At 45.5% G+C, this 20,522-nt stretch overlaps 1 protein-coding gene across 1 annotated transcript in view; it reads right to left on the bottom strand.

The window, feature by feature from the left end:
• Positions 1-2,188, bottom strand: part of LOC144942025 (uncharacterized) — a 29,236-nt gene extending 27,048 nt beyond the window's left edge. The window contains exon 1 of the mRNA XM_078868640.1: positions 1,768-2,188. The gene's annotated coding sequence lies outside the window, so the exon portion shown is untranslated. The remainder of the gene's footprint in view (positions 1-1,767) is intronic.
• Positions 2,189-20,522: the final 18,334 nt, after the last annotated feature.

The raw sequence follows: 20,522 nt of genomic DNA, 5'->3' as shown, positions 1-20,522 counted from the left end.
TAAAATGATTGTATTTTTTCATTTGCTATACAGCCAGATAATACGACAAATCGCTAACCATAAACACCCAGCCGTTCGTAAAAGTTGAAGGCAGTATAGTACTATAGCAATCGAGCAAGTGCAGAATCACTGAACCGGAATTGATAGCTTGAAAGCATTTAGCGCGGGGCCCTTGAAAGTGCGGGGCCCGTAGCCACTGCACGTGTAGCCACTGCACGTGTAGCTACTTACATATGTAGCCACTGCACGTGTAGCAACTGCACATGTAGCTACTGCACGTGTTGCCACTGCACGTGCAGCTACTAAACATAAAGCTGCTTGTGCTACTGGGATAATGCGGCACTGGGGCTAGCTGCACGCGGCAATATGAAAATTCGCGTTCGTTGTGCCGTTGCGCGCGTGTCGATGATGATTCGCCTTGTAGGCGTCTGTCTGAACTGACGACCTCGACGAGAGTAAGAAGTCAAGAGGCGCACACCGCGGCAATGCGTGAACGTTTGCGTTGCGTCGCCGTGCGCAGTGAGTGTGGCGTTACATTGTCACACGAAGACAACAAGAGACGCACGCGGTCAATAATGATACATCGTTCTCCCGGTCGATTTCAGTCAGACACACCCGACGACGGATGCAGCAGCGCTCTCTCTCTCTCGTCACTACTTTTCGACGCGGAGATGATCATCTCGAGAGCTGAAACATCACTCCCCGTGCACCGGGAAAACCCCCATTTAGGCTAAACCGCGTATAGCCAAAAAACCACGCGTTCGAGAAAGCCGCGTTGGGCAAGGGTTTTCCTGTACTCAATCACCTGTTGAGAGGAGGCCCATTAGAATTCAGTGCGGTATCATCATTACGTGGGTCACCCTGTATGTAGCTCTATGTACAATCCACTGCCAGGCGCGGTGCAGTTCGTGGGGGTTAATTGACCGCATACATCAACCACGCTGGTCAATTCTGGCACGCTGCAGGGATAGGGGTCGCATCCAGAGGTTCTACATCGTAAGCGTCTGAACAAATAAATGTGACCACGCTGGCTTGTGGTGCTGGCCCGCATTTAAATAGCACGCAAACCTGTCCGGACCGAGACATCCGTCGCAGTTAGAAGGCACTCAAGACACCGCATTACAATACAAACACATCTCTCTGTGCGTGGAGCCTCGTTCGAACCGATCGGACACATGGGCTTGGGCAGGCAGGACAAGTCGCTGGAAGATGAAGAAGGGACGATGGGCAATAGGGGAGGGAACGAGCGTGGAGATGGAGCGTTGACATCAGATCGCTAGCGAGGCTTTTGCGATGGAATTGTTTTAAAAAAAACCACCTCCTCCCCCCCATCACACGCAGGGCGACCGTCAGTGACGGCCAGGGCCTCGCGGGAGGCATCCGTCCAGAGGTGGAATGATCATGGCCGATGATTGGTTTTTGCTCCGGAGATCCCACCACCATGGACAACTCGCGCGTGACTTCCAAACGTGCCCACCACCCCCCCACCGCACAACGACGTAGAGTAGAGTGGAGGTTAGACACAGCACACGGTGATGAGGGCTTAACTTCAAGACGGAGCTGTCCTGGGTTGAGCTCCGGAAAATATTTCCCGGGGGAGTGTATGGGGGGGGGGGTGCAGCGACGGGGCACGAGGGGGTAGTAGTGGGGAGGGGTTACCCCTGGAAATATCCCATGAAAAGACATTACTCCTTGGGTACAATCGACCACTTATTCAGGTATCTTACATCCAGTTTTCCGTTAAAAGCTCTCGCTTTACTCACTCACCTCCTCCACGAAGGCAGATCACCCACTCCACCCCCACCCTCCCTCCCTCCCCGGATTCTTGTGTCCAGGCTTCACGGAGATCGTATTCCTAATGCTCCGAGGTGCGGCCATTCACGCCAACACAACACCACGTGGAGCAGCAGCAGCAGAGGCAGTAGTAGCAGATACACTCCCTCCAACAATCGTTTTGACTCCTTTGCTTCTAATGTAATTCACCGAGAGCTAAGCCCATCGGACCTGCAAACAACCACTTGCAAAGCGCAGCAACACAAAAGCGCTGCCGTAATAGACGCCTCGTGTTTAATTAGAAGAAAAGCCACAGCAACTGCAGGTTTCTCTCTCGCTCTCTCATCTCTGATTATTGCCGTGCACGCGACACGTCGACATCGGAGCTGCGCAGCGCGCGCCAACTCGCACGCGACTCACGACAGCGCGCGCGCGGTCCCAGCAGCTGTTCCCACCGCCCCGCCCACTCACCCAACGGCCACGCCCCCTTACCGACACGTCCCCTTACCGCCACGCCCCATTCTCACACGCCACGCCCACCGCCCCCCCCACCACGCCGCACTTGCCCCCGCCCACTACCTCTGCTCACACAAGCCACACCCACCGTTATAAAAGCTCCGCCCACGCCTGCTCAAGCTCCTCCCACAATTATGTAGATGACCTCTCGTCGCCACACCTACCCGCGCAGACCCCGCCTCACTCCTCATCAAGCCCCGCCCCTCCGCTATTTTTAGACCACGCTCATATTAGCGACGCCATACTTCCCCTGTAGTGCTGCCCATATACCACGCCTATTTTCATAGCCACGCCTACTGAGGGTCGTGGCTCGTTCCAGATTGGTTGAGTGCTGCAGAGCGCTTCCTTGATTGGCCAGAGCGCCCCCCGCCCTCTTCTCCGCAACAGCTGGCTGTGATCTGGCTCCTCCCCCCCCTCCCGCCATGCTCTCCATTCACACGTGGCAGTGATCTTGTGTATAGAGCTTCTTGTACCATTTGCAAAATTACCTTTGTTTTTATTGGATATACAGTGTCAGATTATGGTTTAAAGATAGCATTTGGCTTTTCAAGACCCTTCTCATAATAGCCTTGCTCAACTCAAGAGGTGTGTTAACGCTTATCTGTTACACATTTGATAGTTCTGTTTGTTGATGCCCGTTGAAGTTGTGGGTCTGTGTTCAGCAGTTACACTTTATTTTTTTCCCATCTGCAGATTGGCACTGTTATCTGTGAATTTCCACATTTGAGAAACCAGGAAACCAGACCCAGCCCAAGTGGAAAACCACAATTGAGTGAAGCAATAACAGATCCCCGCCATCCATAATTTTACTGATAGATTAATCCAGCACAATACAATGTGTACTTAATAACACCCCCCCCCACCCTCTCAATGTGACGTCTCAAGATGCTGTACAAATACTAGGAGCTTGCATTAGACGAGATGTTGCACGTAAACAGTTCAAGAGGGTTGCTCGCGTCAGCTGAGAATCCCTGGCCACTTCGCCAGAGCGATAATTGTGAATAACAGGAGAGTCTGTTTTGCGTACTTTCATGAATAAGAGGACTTGATTCGAAACATGTTATCTGCAATTTTGCGCAAATGATATCGATTTCAGGGAATATTTTCATCGAGATTGGGCTCGTGTCATGGCCCAATGGTAGTGCACCACTGGTTCAGAGATGAGATAAAATTTAACTTCAAATCCAAGCTGATTTTGTTTAACCAGGTGACTACATTCAAAGAGGGCCAGGATAATGGAATTTCCAACAGTGACCTGGAGCATTGGTCTGCCAGAAGGGGGCGATGATTGCAATACACAGTCTAATTTGCAGTTCATTTTCATAATTGGCAGATTTGGACTCTGACGCCAGCACACGACTGTCTCCTGTTGCGTATGACATAAGGGGATCTTTGACGTCCACTGTTGTGTTTTTACAGCCACAGTAATAATCATGGCAGAGAACGGCTGTCGCTAGGCCACGTGTCTTTCACTTGACACAGTTTGCCCGATATAATGAAAATGCCACACTGCCGGTGAGATTCGGAATGTTTAAGCCAATGCAGAGTTTTTCTGCTTAAATTAAACTGCTGTAACATAGTAAACAAAAAATAAACTTGTTATTTTATTTTAGCAGGTAAGGTCCACTGAGCTTTTACAGAAACCACCTGGCCACAAATGATTAGCTTAATCAAGTGGTGTATCAGGTGGAAATGTATTGCAGCCAAATACTCTAAACTCATGTTTATAAATGTTGAGGGAAAAAAACAGGGAGGACCCAGAGAATATTCCACGCGACCACAGGGAGAGAGACATTCAAACTCCAAATATACAGCAGGCGTCAGGGACGGGATTGAACCTAGGCCTCGGCAAGGTAAGGTAAAAGTTAAAATGTACAAACAACCACAATACAATCACTCTACCCTACCTTTTACCCTTTAGCAGGTAAGGTAAAAGGTAAAAAGCAACGAGCCTACCTTTACCCTACCTTGTACCCTTACCCCATACAAATTACCCGATTACAGGGTAATAACTGGGGTACTACACATGAAAAAGGTTTTTAACGGTAAATGCTAGGTAGAGCGCTTTAATCATATAGAATACTCTCGATGATTCCAATGTTACACGCTTTTTTTAAACTCACTCTGTCTGTTGTTGTTGTCGTTGTTGTCGTTGTTGTCGTTGTGTCATCAAATATTGAAACTCAATTTTAACCCACTTTCCAATGTGGTATCGTCTGCAAACTTGGTATACTTATGTCATACTGATGACAACACTATATTCTATCATCAAAACATAAAAATATATATTTTTAAACATTCTTTTTTTACATGTTATGTTTCGGCTTGGGTCTAATTGTCCACAGTCAACTGACGTTGGCTGTAAATCACCACGGTCCCACAAATTATGGCAAGCTTCGGGGCCACTTCTTGGAGTCGTGGAGTTCTGCCATTACTCGTACATTTCATAAAAGCGTGTTTAAAAAAAAGTGTTTTTTAAAATATTACTCATTAAATGGAGGCCACGGACTGCGCCACGGAGCTTTTAGTGGTAAACAAGGTACCGTATTTACCGGGTAATACTTCGCGCTACCCTTACCTTACCGGGTAATTCTTCCGAGCTACCTTTACCATACCCTTTACCTTACCCCTTGGCATGCCGACACCTTTACCTTTACCCTTTTACCCCGTAAAAAGGGTAAATTACCTTACCTTACCAAGGCCTAATTTAACCCACGACCTCCAGTATACCAGGCAATGCATTCAACATCTCGCCACCGTTCAGTCAATTGATCACGAAAGCCCAGAAGATGATGCACTCATATATTGTGGCGAAACAAGCCCGATGAATATTAATTATAAAAACGCAACTACGCTTTAATGCCAGCCAGCTCTTGCTTTGAATTTGTACGGAAATCTCTTAACGCTACCACTGGGCTGAAAATTGCAATCCTAAGCATCGATGTAAATATGGACGCACATTCTGCACGCGCGTGCACACGCCACGACGCTGACTTATGAACAGATCTCTTGAGGCTTGTCTAGTAAGCCTTAGGGTGAGGTCCCCAACGCATGCACACGCACGCGAGCGTGGGAACGTGATCCTAATCAGTGCTATTGTTAAGGACAGCGCACACCTCCGAGGCTCGAACCCAGCATACACGCTCGCGCTCTGGATTCCTGTGGTCTTAGGAGGGGGGCATACCGAACCGCCTTCACTCCCTCCTCCTGTCCTCAACCTCCGCTGAGACGGAGGGCCACCTTAGCGTGCAAAGGGGCGCATTCCACGTGAGACATTCAATTCCGTGAAACAGATACATTAACGGCCGTGACACCTGTCAAGAGCCAGCCGGAGAGGGCACATTAAATACGCCAATCACAATTTCCAGTGCAATAAAATGGATACGTGTTTTACAATTGTTTTTTTGTGGCTGATTTTATTTTGCACCGATAAGAGGTGGCAGACTTGTTCGTGAACACAGCAATTTATTGTGTTCAACCTGCATTTGTTACACTGTCGTAAAGAAGAATGCGGTGATTATCAATTTGGTATTCAAAGTTATCACTCAGAATAATGCTCCTGTGGAACAGAAACACATCGACTGTTTACTGAACAATATTTATCCAACTGTGCCACTTTGTAGGACTGCAACGGCGGCCATTGTATGAAGATTCCTGATTTTGCCATGGCAATGTGAAATATTCACCACTGGTCACGGGAGATGAATATCGCCAATTGTTTGTTCTGTTTACGGGGACGACTGCAATTTGTCCTTCCTGGTTATATTACGATTTTGTTATCAGCATCGTGCCACGAGAAATGGAAATTTCCATTAGATTTTTTTTTTTGCAACTTGCAGTGTATACCAGTTTCTGACAGAGAACAGCCATGGAAGATACCATCACAGAACTACCGCTGAAGTCACTTCAATATGACGCCTCTGTATCTACACCAGGGTCACACATTTTGTTCCCCTGCAAAGCTGAGAGTTGTATCAAGCCAAATTAGTGAAATGCCAAATTGAATGAGTTTGTTTTTGCGTGCACGAGTTGTATCGAGGTCAAGACCACTTGCTTGATGCGCATGAAAACGCACGTTAGGTCACAGGTGACTGTAAAGCACTTTTTACTATTCGGCCGAATGTCAAATCCCTAATTATGTACACAATTTAGTCGAATTAGAATGTGGTTCAAATGTACGCTTAAGCTCGAGATAGCCCCTCTAGAGAGTATTTCGGGCCACTCTTCTACGCTTGCCAGATGGCTTTGAAGGGGTGGGAATGAGAGTGCCCACACTTTACCCCACCACATGCAACCTCGCGATGGACTGTGGTGTGCCTATTTATACTGCTGGGTGGACGGGCAGAGCTTCCATTGATTCAAGTGCCGTGCCGGCAGATTGAATCAGCGAACTATAGATTGCAAGTGCAGAGTGCGAAGAACCATTGCACCGTGGCGGCATTCACATTGCTCCGGTATGTTGCGTTATTTTGACACACTTTATTAATACACACTTTTGATTATTTTTACGCACTTTAATTACACACTTTTATTGAACTTGCTGTGTTGTCTGTTTGTATTCTTTGGAATCTATGACGCTTAATATCTTCGGATCTTCGAAGCCTAACAAGCTGAAATCTTCGACACAGACTCGCTGCCTCGCATGCCAATTCAAGATTTCATAAAAAAAAACAACACCAGTCCAGGTCCCGCCCCTTGTGGTCCTATTCGCATTTTTAGCTAAATGTAAATAATTATTCACCGTACATTTAAGTAGTAAATAATCGTACATTTAATTAATAACAGTACATTTTACCCCCCCACCAGAGGTCGCAAACGGGTTTTGATTCCTTACCCGTACCCGTACCCGGCCGCACCAGGGTCACAAATGGGTACCCGTACCCGGCCGGGTACGGGTTCCCGTTCCCTACCCGTACCTGTACCGTACCCGAAATGAGTGACAAACGGTTACTCACCAGTGACTCACAGCCTACCCGTACCCGGCCGCACCAGGGTCGCAAACGGCTACCCATATCCGTACCCGGCCGGGTACGGGTAGCCGGGTATCGGGTAGGGTACCGGTATTGGGTACCCGGTTGCGACCTCTGCCACCCACCCCCACCTTTTTAAATCCTTTATATTAAGTTCGCTTGCTTGCTTAGGACCGTGCAAATCTTTAGGTCGTTTTTTTAACCCACTTTCCGTGATCCAATCGAGCTGACATTTTGCACACAGACTCGTTGTGCGTGACAATGCATTTTCGTGAAATTTTTTGTCCAAAATTTGACACTGTTTAGGGAATTTTTTTTAAATATTTAATTACCAATTGTTTAATGCTGCCAGAGGACGAGAGGACTCTAGCCGCCCCGATGCCACGCATATAAAGGATTTATAGTGAAAAACTTTGCTTTTACGGGTTTACTTGTTTTAAAAATCACGAATGGTCGCGCCCACACCTGCGACGACACACGCCTGGTGCATTCGCTGCCGGCTGTTGCAGGGCAGCCCATGACCAATGCAAGGGGCGCGCTCAAATCGCCGCTCGTCATGGCGCCGGAGCGGACGCTGTAGCTGCCCCCTCCTTCCTGAGTGCGAGCGCAACAAGTACACAACAAACTAGTATTATAATAATAGGGGTTTTCCCCTTTTTTCTGGCAACAAAACTGAAACCTTTTTACAAGGATTCATGTCTGCATTAACCACAATACTTGCAGTCAAATGCAAACAAAAAACACACTATGATAATATTATATGCATTGTCCTTGAAACTGATTGGTCCACACCGAGGGACGGTTTTCTTTTGAGCCTCGACCCAATTGGTGCTCGACCAGAGGACGCCAAAAGGCATACAGCTCAAAGACAATGCAATATCAAAGTAATGAGGGCTGATGATGATGATGAAACTAGTATTAGGTACTATTGGAACCTCATTTGCCAGTAGAAAATATGATAATTGTTTTTTTACCCTTTTATCTGGCAACAAAACTGACACCTTTTTTACAAGGAGTCATGTTTGCATAGACCACAATACCTGCAGTCGTAATGCAAACAAAAAACATAACTCTGATAATGTACGCACTGTCCTTGAAGTTGATTGGTCCACACCCGAGACAGCTTTCCTTAGAGCTTAGTCTCACATGGTGTTGGACCAGATGACGCCAAAAGGCACACCCGAGACAGCTTTCTAAGGAAAGCTGTCTCGGGTGTGGACCAATCAATTTCAAGGATAGTGCGTACATTATCAGAGTTATGTTTTTTGTTTGCATTACGAATGCAGGTATTGTGGTCTACGCAATCATGACTCCTTGTAAAAAAGGTGTCAGTTTTGTTGCCAGATAAAAGGGTAAAAAAACAATTATCATAGTATTAGGTAATAAACAAACAAGATTTTCAATGCACACACACACCTTTATTTGCACTCAAAAGTCGAAAATACATTATTTTGACCCCGGAATTAATCAAATGTTGATGTGCTCAATAAAAAATGGGTGGCTCCCTTTCGGTATGTATAATTTTCTTTATGCAAGGCACCCACTTTAATTGAGCACATAAAATTATATTAATTCCGGGGTCAAAATAATGTATTTTCTACTTTTGAGTGCAAATAAAGGTGTGTGTGTGCACAGAAAAGCTTGTTTTTTTTACTCTTTTTTTCATGTTAAATGTTCACAATAAATGTGTTGCCGATTGGAGATCCAGAATAATAACAACGCATTTGCATTCGAGGAATGGAACGCATCTGAGAGTACGTCGACCGGGGAGATGGAGGCATGAAGTGAGCTCGTGTGCAGGTGCTGCATGTTTGGTTGCATCGCAGGATCGTGAGAGCTGGTGACGGCCTGGGAGGCCTTCATTCAACAGACGATTGATGATTGATGGCCGATGGTGATTACGATGACGGTCGGAGATAGTGATGATTGCCTCTTTTGTTGAGGCCACCGCACGTGGAGGGAGAGGCTGTGGGTTTCTGCAGGGGCGGCCACAGACTTCACATAGACGTTGTTATTGTGCGAATACCCGCCTCCCATCCGGCTAAAGTGTCTTCTTCAGTGCCGCCCCTATTGCGTGCGAGCTGCCACAGTGTGCTTGCAATTGTGCGTAGCAGTGCAACCTCGCATGTAACCGACACCCGTCAAAGCCTGCGAGGTATCTCTGTTGTTTGGGTGGCAGGCTGGCGCAGTGGTAACACTTGTGTCCCACAGCAAGAAGCACCTGGGTTTGATTCCTCATTAGGGCGCCTTTCTCCGTGGAGTTGTACGTTCTTCCCCTATCATGCATGGCTTCTTCCCAGTTCTCCAGTTTCCTCCCATATCTAACCGCTCCCCCCCACAAAAAAATATGTAATTGGCAGAGCCGTCCCGAGCATACGGCGGATCGGGGCGACCGCCCCGGGCCCCTTGCTTGGGCGGGGGTGGGGGTATGCTTCGAAATCACGGTGTCAGATGTAATACCTACGGTTTAGTTTGAAAGCGATGGTGGGGGGGGGGGGGGGCACGGTAAGATTTTCCTCGGGCCCTCTCCCGAGTGACGGAGTGACGGCCCTGGTTACAGGCATTGGCCAAACATCCCAACTATAACATTGGCAGGAACCTTCAGAAAAAAAAACCTTGAGGCTGTGTGAGACTGTGATAATAAAGCTGCTGCATTATAAATGAGCAAGAGAGAAAACCAAAATAAGTGAAGGGCCTGTTTTGCCCAGCAAAATCAAATCGTGAATTCATTTTTTTGACAGTCTGAAACTGATTTTTTAAGTTTCCCATAAAACTTTAACCAAAATTCTGTTCGGGTAGTGTTTTAGACTTGTTACATAATGCAAAATTCTGACAATGAATCTTTAAATATTCTAGTGGTGGTTATTTATTTATTAACGTTTACATTATAAATGTCGAGTTGCGCTGTGGCAGTAAACGCCACTCAATTGAAACGTTGAGTTCAAACCCCGGTCGGGTGTTAACGCAGCCAATCACGCATCCAGCAAGGATCACATGAGTACCGCTTTGTGGAAATTCATCGGTTCGGCTGCCATGGTATCATGTTTCATGCTAATATACATGCCCATAATATGATTATCGCGATGTCTGTTGGCTCTAAATTCGCAATTGTTGTTTACATTGTGTGTGCTCTAATGTACTTAAGATTGCTTAAGCATGATATTTTTTTCAGTTTATTGAACGCGAGCCTGCAATCGGTCTATTCCTTTAAATTTTTACAGTCTACAAAGCTCATACCGCACATGCTGTCGGAAAACGATGACGTCATATACTCACCGTGCCGTCTTGCAAACCACTAATTGAATGGTTACAATCGCTATTCTCAGAACAAATTGTGAATTCATTATTCTTTTATCAGGAAAAAAAATACGTTGTGAAAATTAAAATGAGTAACGGATAATCACAATAATATAATGTCCTTAACGTTACCCAGAAAGTTGGAATGTTTGGCCAATCCCACGAGTAACTGTTTTTCGTGTTAGGATAAACTGAGTACTTTACCAGGAGAAAGCCCCACAAGCAACAAAATACAAGACAGTATGTATGTTGAACTTATTTCGCACCGTACGTGGCTAAACGTGTTAATCGGATGTGCGAGGGGGGGGAGGGACAACAAAATAAACGCAAAAAGCAGTTCCACAGAATTGAATTTTCAATCTAATCTTGATTTGAAGCTTTAGTGACTGCAGGAATCCATACTCTTTGGTTCTTTCGGTAAAGTCACGTAGGTATAAAATAAAATAAATCACGACGTTTCGGGCGCAACACAAGCGTCCATCATCAGGAGGGAAAGCATGGTCTACTGCTGAGGCAGACTGTTTTAAATCTAAATTTCAACGTGCATAAATCTGGATTTGTATGCCATTTAAATGCCACCTCATCTCAAGACGCTGCACAAAAGAGCGTGCCATGAGCATACTGGGGACTATGACGTATATATCGTGAGCAGGCAACTGCAGAGCTTTACCTTTATGCTTTTACATTTCACGATTTCTTCTTCTGAGAGTAAGAATTAAAAACAATCAATACAGCAAACCCACACATATGAGGATTTCTCATTTAAACTCCATCAGAATCCTGTTTGTTGTACTATCCCACGCAGGGCCCTCGTTACCCAGCAAATAGGGCTCTCACGCAATTGATGGCTCCATCCCTGGGCGACCCACCAACCCTGTCTGCATGCCTTTGGATTGCAGGCGCACGGCCATCACACCTGGTGCAGGCCCAGTGGGGACAGCGTTCGCCGCTTGTTGCAGAGGTTCACGGTTCGAATCCAGTGGCTGCCCTGTTTAAGCGTTCTATTTGCATGTGTAGAGACAGACATTTGAGAGATAGGTATTGTCTGTGTGCCGATCTGTTCCCCGCTCTCTGTGGGCCCCCATCCCACGCGGGTCGTGCGCGTTGTGCAGGAGGCTTCTCCACACCACGCGCTTGGCAATAGCCACTCTCAGTGTCTGAGCTCCCTCTGGTGGTTCGAGTTTAGGGTTTAGAGGGCCTCGCCACGCCGTGCCGGTCATGACTTGGGTGGAACCACGCAAGTCAGTGAATGCGGAGGGCATAGAGGTTAGAGCATAGTAGAGTACAACAATGTGTTTTTCTGCACTGCTCTCTGCTCCTGAGAGCGTAGCCTCCTCCGCTATCATCCTTTACCACCTGTTGTACAGACGGATGGTTGGCCATGCAAATACAATGCAGGCTCAATGGAGCTGAACTTCTGATATTTGACGATATTGGGCACATTCCGCGTGATGTAGTCAAAGGTGCCATTTACTTAATTCATTCCGGCCAATGTAACCCACGCACATATCGGTTTCGCATTGACTCATCCACGTTTTTGGCGTCTCGCTTGCATTCATCTCGTTATTTATGTCTATGATACCTCTCTTAATCGACTCACCTAAACGAGACGTAACCATATAATTTGCACATCATTCTCACAGCCACGTATCTACCCGAGTATCGCGAGTTTGAGAATCATTTAAAATCAACGAATGTAGTGCATGAGCTATGAAGAAGGGTTATTGCTCGAAACGTCACCTGCGTCCTGTAATGTACACGTGTATTCAAGGCCACAGTGTTATCAGCTAACCCGATTAGTTGTATTCTTAGTTCTTTCGGTAAAGTCACGTAGAAGGGAAATAATAAAAGAATATAAATAAATAAAAACTATTGCTGTGGATGTCACACCTGATGATGATTGATTGTGTTGCAGTTGAAACGTCGTGAGAATTTTTATTGTTTTATACTTATATTATTTCATTATTTCCCTTCTACGTGACTTTACCGAAAGAACCAAGAATATGAATCCCTGCAGTCACGAAAGCTTTAAATCAAAATCTGATCAGTTGTGTCGGTGTTATTTGTTGCAAGTGCAGCGGCGTCACATGACGGACGAGACAATGACCTCTCTGACCAACCCGCTCCATTGCCTCTCTCGAGCGATCGACTTCCCCCCCTCCCCCCGCGGGTCACGGCTGCATTTTGTGACCTCGCAGTGGAGTCGGCTCCAATGTGGCAGAGTCGCCCCATCTAGCCTCGCGTCGACTACGTAATGCGCGCCAGTCGCTCTTTGCTCGGTCGCTCACTCCGTGAGACCGAACACTGCGACAGGTGGAACGTTCTAGATTTGAAGCTTTCGTGACTGCAAGGATTCATACTCTTTGGTTTTTTCGGTAAAGTCATGTAGGTAGAAAATAAAATAAAACTAAATTAAATCACGACGTTTCGGGGGCAACACAAGCTTCCGTCTTCAGTAAGTGACTTACTACAGCGACTTTGGCTGTAACGGTTCCACCTGAAGACGGAAGCTTGTGTTGCCTCCGAAACGTCGTGATTTAATTTAGTTGTTTTATTTTATTTTTTACCTACTTGACTTTACCGAAAAAAAACAAAGAGTAGGTGGAACGTTTTTTTCACCACGTGTAAACACGTCGGGGTTGAATGCCCCTAATGGCCTTATTGAAATTATACACGAGGGGGTTAAATCTTGACTTAAAGCTTTCGTGACTGCAGGAATTCATATTCTTGGGTCTTTCGGTAAAGTCACGTAGATAGGTTCAAAGAAAATTAAAAAACGACGTGACTTTACCGAAAGACCCAAGAATATATATACACGGGGGTAAAAAATGTTAAGCATAATCACCTGTGATCATCTTACCTATAAACATCTGGTCGTGAGTGTATTTTTTTACAATATATTTTTCACAATATATATTTTTTATTGCACTTGTTTACCCAGGAAAGCCTCACTGACGACTCGACTCAATTTTCAGAAGGGTCTTGCCAAGTTTACACAGTAGGGGGCGATAATTGCCGAGTATTGCGGTGCAGATTCCAATTGCAATTGGGAGGAGCTGAGACTGCAACTGTTTTTTTTACCATTGCCGACAAAAGCCTTCAACTGGATGTGGCAAGGGATAGTATATGTGTAGTCATAACTACTGTAAACTCCCCCACCAAGTGATACCATATTTGTTTTTTACTTGGAGAGATGATGTTATGAATGACTGGAGTTACGCATACAGAGCTCACCCACTGGGGGCCTCTTGCTCGGAACTCTGACCGAACAGCAGGTGTCACTCGAACTGCAAGCAATCCTCGAGTCCACGGACATAATCGAACCTTATGGTGGGACCCCGTTGGTCCCATAAGCCTCTGGATCTCGCATAAACATTATATTATAATGTAAACAAAAACGTAGCTTTTATTTCGATTTAAAGCTTTCGTGACTGCCGGGATTCATCTTCTTGGTTCTTTCGGTAAAGTCACGTAGAATGGAAATAATAAAGTAATAAAAATAAAACGTCGTGAGAATGATTTAATGTTTAATTTTCATTATTTTATCATTTCCATTCTACGTGACTTTACCGAAAGAACCAAGAAGAAAAAACTTAGCTCTTTTTCACCAATGGATTTGAAGGATGGTGGCAAGCGTTGTCTCGTTAAACTATGCCTTTAAAACTGAAAACTACTTACCTGCAGTACCTTGATTTAAATACACTATCGAAAAAATAATTTACACCCCTCTGCCAATCATCGTGTTTCTCAGTGTGGATTTGTGAACACACTTTGTAAACAGTACAAAATGTGTACGTTTTTTCAATGCGCTGTTGATATTGTAACAAACATTTCTACCAATGTTACTCTACAGAGTAGTGGGTCGCGCTCCTCTTATCCGCATTGATACGAGCGGTATGTAGGGACTATGGCTTTACCGCAAAACAAACTATCTGCACAGATTCATACGGACAAGAGAAGTATTATCAAACAGGATGAATTAACGGTGCAACACATATCATCTGTTAAATATCTGCAGGTAATAGGATTGTCATCAATTGATCCTGGCTGCAGACATTGGTAGGTCACAAATAATAATGAAGAGAGCAGTTTCACCGTATTATGCATACAGTTATGACAAATAAAGGACCTAAGTCGTGTAGGGAGTTTGAGCAGCTTTAGATAACACTTATGATCCTGCCCATACCCAAGCATGGAGTGCATTCGCTTGTTCAGCTCTTCTGCGCATTCGTCCTCGCTGCTGCGCTTGGACACAACACGACAACAGAATGGTCTACGCCAGGCGGGTCGCGGCGTTTATGTGCGCGGTGGGACGGAGTCGCCAAATATACATTAATTACGATTTTTACTTCCGTTTATTCGGGACCCCGGGGTCCCGCCATAAGGTTCATATCGTGTTTTTACAAAACCTCGCCTCGAAACATTAACCAGCAAAAAAAAAGGACCATCCTGAGAAAAATTGAGACACATCGATGCGTTCCAGAGTTAATTGCATCGTGAATATGGAGTCGAGGGTCAAGTCAAAGTGTATTCCTGTTTAAGTGAGCGTTGGGAAAGGCTTGTCTTTGTTTGGTGGTCGTATGTTCGTGGTGGGAATTCCACTTCACAATGAGAAGGGCTATCCGCTAATGACTTACTACATAATTTAATCGACCCCAGGCAGAGCCCAATGAAGTAGTCGTTTTGGTGGTGAAATGGTTGTGAAAATATTTAATGCGAAAACTATAAACCCGTGGGAATGTATGCCATGTAGATGTGATATTAGAGCAGTGATTTAGGGGCTCGTGTATTGCACTCGGAACTAGACAACCTGAGTTTGATTCTTCACCACATCTAACATCAGTGGCAAGTGATGACCGAACTGATCTCGCCAGCCCTGCCACCCACTTCATCAACCCGCACACACCAGAAGAGTTAAGTATGGTTGCATGCTATTTAGATGAAACGTGTATTTCCCAAAGAAGGCCAGTCAACTGAAATGTTCAGATATATTTATCTTATAAATACAGCAATTTTTAATCAAGATGTTATTTATATAACTACGTACTTTAAATGTAATACTTGTACGGTGACAATTTAGATTTTTCAGAAATGGCACCGATGAATGTCCAAAAATAGGAATGAGTGGTTAGGAACCATTAATAAAATGATAAATAAATAACACAATGTGTATTAACAGCAAATAAAATTCGCTGTTTTTTTCTCAACCGGTTATAACCATTGTTGGATGAAGGCCTCCCAGTGCCATGTTGGTCTTGGGAAGTATTTTTTTTTACCATACTTCACCACGCTGGTCGGCGCGAATTTAATGAAGAGGTTGTCCGCAACTCGTTCCCATGTTACTCGCCACTAACGTTCGCCTTGGTTGAAGTTCGAACTTGTGGGCATCTTCCTGGCACGTTGCACCACCATGTTACACCCACGGCTCCACACATCGATGTTGCGTGGCATTGCGGTTTCGACATTTTAGTCAGTATTTTTCCCGGACACCATTTGCGTATCAAGTCTGCTTTGTAAAATAAACACGGAGGAATGTACCATTCATCTTCTTTGGATATTTCGGTAAAGTCACGTAGAAGGGAAGTAATAAAATAATACAAATAAAACATAATAAAATATTTTTTTATTACTTCCCTTCTACGTGACTTTACCGAAAGAACCAAGAAGATGAATCCCTGCAGTCACAAAAGCTTTAAATCGAAATGTACAATTCTTTAACAATTATAATCTAAATCGTATCTGAATACAGGAAAGATTTCAAGACAGTGCATCACTGCTCTGTAAAACAGCTTTTGGCCAACTATTAGCCTTGGACACCCATTGCGGCTGATGCTTACGATGAATATTCTAAGGTAGCCAATGTGTATATAATACCTGTATATAAAACCGGATAACGGATTATAATGTGAACATGGGCTTGTGAATTAGACGCTCCTTTACATCACCGATCGCTGACGATGTTTTCCTGTCATTATTACGCCACTTAATGGTGCATAATCGTCAGTGACCTACATATTCAGTTAAACACGTAGGCTTTCGCGACCAATATAATTCATAATATATGTTTTTGGGTTAGACCGCGTAAGTATAAATGTGTCGTAACCCTCCACAACCCGACACAGCCAATCAGTAAGGTAGTTATCACGTAAACAAAACGCGCCAATTAGTTTACTATTTCAGCCCACTGGTGTGTTGGAGAGTAAATCCACAACATTTACAATTTGAGTAGTACGACGTTTCGCTGGTAATTACATCCAGCATCTTCGGGCGATCTGCCACCTGCTTCCGCTCTTAGAAAAGAGCAAAACGACGGCATCACTGAACCCATCAGGGGCGGTTTCTTCATTAGGGCGATTGGGCGACGCACCACCAATGTCATTCAACCACAGAGTCACGCTAGCCGTCACTGTGCCTCTGGATATAGTCCAATCAGCGTCATGCTACGTTCTGTGGAGTACCGCCTCTTTTTGGGCGATTTCCCTCCAGCTGAGAATCGCCCCGAGTGTTCCCATAGACTTATATTCAAGGATGTTTTTTTTCGAACGGGGGCGCTGCAATGCATTCTCTATGGCTTCCGGGAGGGCTCGCCCTAACGTGCTTACGTCATCATACGTGCTTACGTCTTCATACGTAAGCACGTTTCATCCAACAATATAATTTGTCGCCACCTAGTGGAATCTTTAATAAAATAAACTTGAGTGGTTTGTTTTAATAGTGAGTATAGAAACAAACAAGATGTATTGTAAGAGTCACTTTATTTTTCATTAATATTAAAGTGAAGTTGCCTTTACATGCTTAAGCTGTTAATTTATCCATTGCATGGGTGGACCTTATCCTTATCAATCATCCAGACATTTGCCCCCCCTGAGAGATTTTGCAGGAGCCGCCACTGGAACCCATCAAGGTGCAGATATCAGAGGCGGGTTATTGTAATTATATAATAGATTAGTATCCATTGAATGAGTATGTGTTTCCTCTGTTAAGGGATTGTAATTGAAAGACGTCTTCTTCTTCTTACACGCGTTTGCACCACTCATGTGGGGTCTGCTGTTCTCTTGAGCTCATCTTACAATTACTTAAGAAAACGCTTCCAGGCCGCACTAAGCCTGTATCTGTGAGAGCGGTTAGAATTATTTGTATTTCTCTCGTCTTGCTCTATTTAAGACCGGAACTTCGTGGAAGGCTTCACTATTCTGGCAAATCGCCCGATGATGCTGGATGTAATTACCAGCGAAACGTCGTACTCAAATTGTAAATGTTGTGGATTTACTCTCCAACACACCGGTGGGCTGAAGTAGTACACTACACTATACTGGTAACTAACTGGCGCGTGTTGTTTACGTGACAAATCCCTTACTCATTGGCTGTGTCGGGTGGTGGAGGGTTACGACACATTTATACTTACGCGATCTAACCCAAAAACCTTTATTACCCACATATTACAGTGCAGTTCGCACTTCCAGCACTTATTTTGTTTGCTGTTCTACTTAATACTCAACCTTATAATCATAATCATCATCAGCCATGCCCCATCCACTGTTGGCTGATGGCCCCGTGCCCCCCCCCCCTCCTTGTATTCACCACTGGTCTGATAAGTCCAACTCTTATCGAGCAAGGTGAGAACACATTATTTTAATCGGCATTAATTACAGTGGTAATTGGTTGGCATGGTATACCCAAGTAAAAGGACATTTCATCATTAGGCAATTATATTTCTATTTTAATTACATTCCTGCTCGCTTGACACGTAATTGCGTGACAAGTAAAAAGCCGCTTTGTGATTCAACAAGTACGAATATTTATCCACGTTTCTAAAGTGTCTGAAATGTCGAAATTGTGAAACTGACCAGCATTGAATCTCTAACCATGCCATCTTCCCGTATGTACACACAGAATAGCCGCCTTTCGCCACTCAGTGACGTCACCACAGCGCTTGTGCCAGGCTAGGTGCACTTCGAGGCCACGTGGGTAGCGAGGAAAGCTCGAAGACAGGTCACGGGACAAAACTATGCATTTTGGCTGAACTGATATTATGGACATATACACCACCAATATACCACCGTCGCTGATTGCACACTAATAACGCCACCACCAATACACCAAAGCACAACGCAAACAGCAGGTAAGCGTGCGAGTGGCATGGGGCGAATGACTGTGCGTGGAATGCACACGCAAAGCCACGTGCAGTGGTGCATGGGATGGGATGAGATCACCCCATTGCGATACGTCGTGTTTGCACACCAAACAGGGGGATCCCAAGGTACCGCGGACGGACGACGGTCGCTCGCAAATACAGTGAAACTTTTTTAAAAAATTGATTTCGTTTTCTGTTATGTTCGCTTTCAAATTCGACAACACACGCCCAGCCACAACTAAAGTGATGTATTATTAATTAGGTAGTTTGGCGTTTCATGTGTACTCGGGCACTCATGTTTATCTCACTATAAGCAAACTTCTCCGCTGTGTATATGGCTGTACATGTCAAATTTGGTTATTTACAATTGACGTTCACTACAAAATTTGTAATCGTCATCCACAGCGTGAAGAATACGAATACACAAATATACAGCACATGTTTGATGGGTTTTACAAACATATAAATAATTTGAATCCTGATTTTAAAACATACGTTTATCATGAACATTAACAAATCGCTAAATTGTTAAAAATGATTGCGTTCATGATGAAACGAGGAAGGAACATAATATTAAGAATTCATAATTTTTGTTTATAAATAAAAGTTGAATGGAAAAAAGTCTAAACCACAAATGTTAATTGAAAAAATCAAATGACTTTACATACCGCAAATGTGAATACTTATTTTAAAAATGTATAACAAAATTTTCGCTAAAATACCCCAACTTTAAACTAAGCTGGCCAAGCTAATATCTAATCTATCATCAAAAACCAACGTCAAATTTCAACCGAACGTGTACCATTCTTGTACAACCTACCACACAACCCCCCCCCCACACACAGCAAAGTCTATCAACCACAAACAACCACCACACAACAACACCCACCGATTCGTACACCGGGTTAGCAAAAGCCACCAAAACCCTCCCACGCGTGTGCACACGCGGGAGGGCCCTCCCGCCAGCTAGCCAGCCAAGCCCGTCAGCTCGCCCACTCGCACGCCCCCCTAGGGCCCCCCAAACAGCTCACACGCGCTGTGTACACTGCGCTCAGCCACTGCCCTCGCGCGTGCATTCGGCCATTTTCGCGCGCGCGCTCGCTTTCGTGTGCACGCAACTCCTCTACTTTGGCCTCCACGTTCTCGCCTCTGCGCCGGCACCGGACGAGAGAGAAACCGAGACGAGAGCGACGGAAGGGGGGGGGGAAGCCCCCCAAACGTCTCGTATGGTGGGGGGGCGACATCAAGCTGCGGACAGAGGAGGGGGGCTACGGGGCCTGACGTGCGTATGTATGGGGCTTGTGTGACCGTCTCTTCTCCTTCGCTCTCTCGCGCGCGCTCTCTCTCTCTGCGAGTCTCTCACACAACCCCCCCCCCCCGGTCTGGTGTGCGTGCGCTCGAGGTGGTATTTCGCCGCATTATTTCATTATTTATGTTGCGTTGCCGCGCTCTTTCATTATTTATATCGCTACTATTATTTCCTCGCCGGCCGCGAAGTGCTCTGTATACGAGGGGCGGCGATCACGCGCACTGCGCATGCGCGGCATGCAACTCTTGCGATCGCCGGGTGTGTGAGGCGGGGGGGTGTGACGGAGTGGGGGGGGGCGTAGCCGCCCCGAGGGATGTCCGCTCCTGATTGGCCATCTCGTTAATTTATTTTTAGTTGCGATTGGTGGGTGCGGCGGGGGGAGGGGCTGGCTACGCTCGTCTAGTTTATGATTGGGTAATTGCCTTGGTGGGCGTCGCCTACTTTTGAGGAAGCCCCGCCCTATCCCCCCCAGCCTCGACCTCCACTGCTGTACGCGTTTAATGTCCAGTGTACGGAGACGGCT

Source organism: Lampetra fluviatilis, chromosome 26, assembly GCF_964198595.1.
Source record: "Lampetra fluviatilis chromosome 26, kcLamFluv1.1, whole genome shotgun sequence".
NCBI lineage: Eukaryota > Metazoa > Chordata > Hyperoartia > Petromyzontiformes > Petromyzontidae > Lampetra > Lampetra fluviatilis.
The sequence above is the reverse complement of the archived record's forward strand: the minus strand, read 5'-3'. Positions and strand labels throughout refer to the sequence as shown.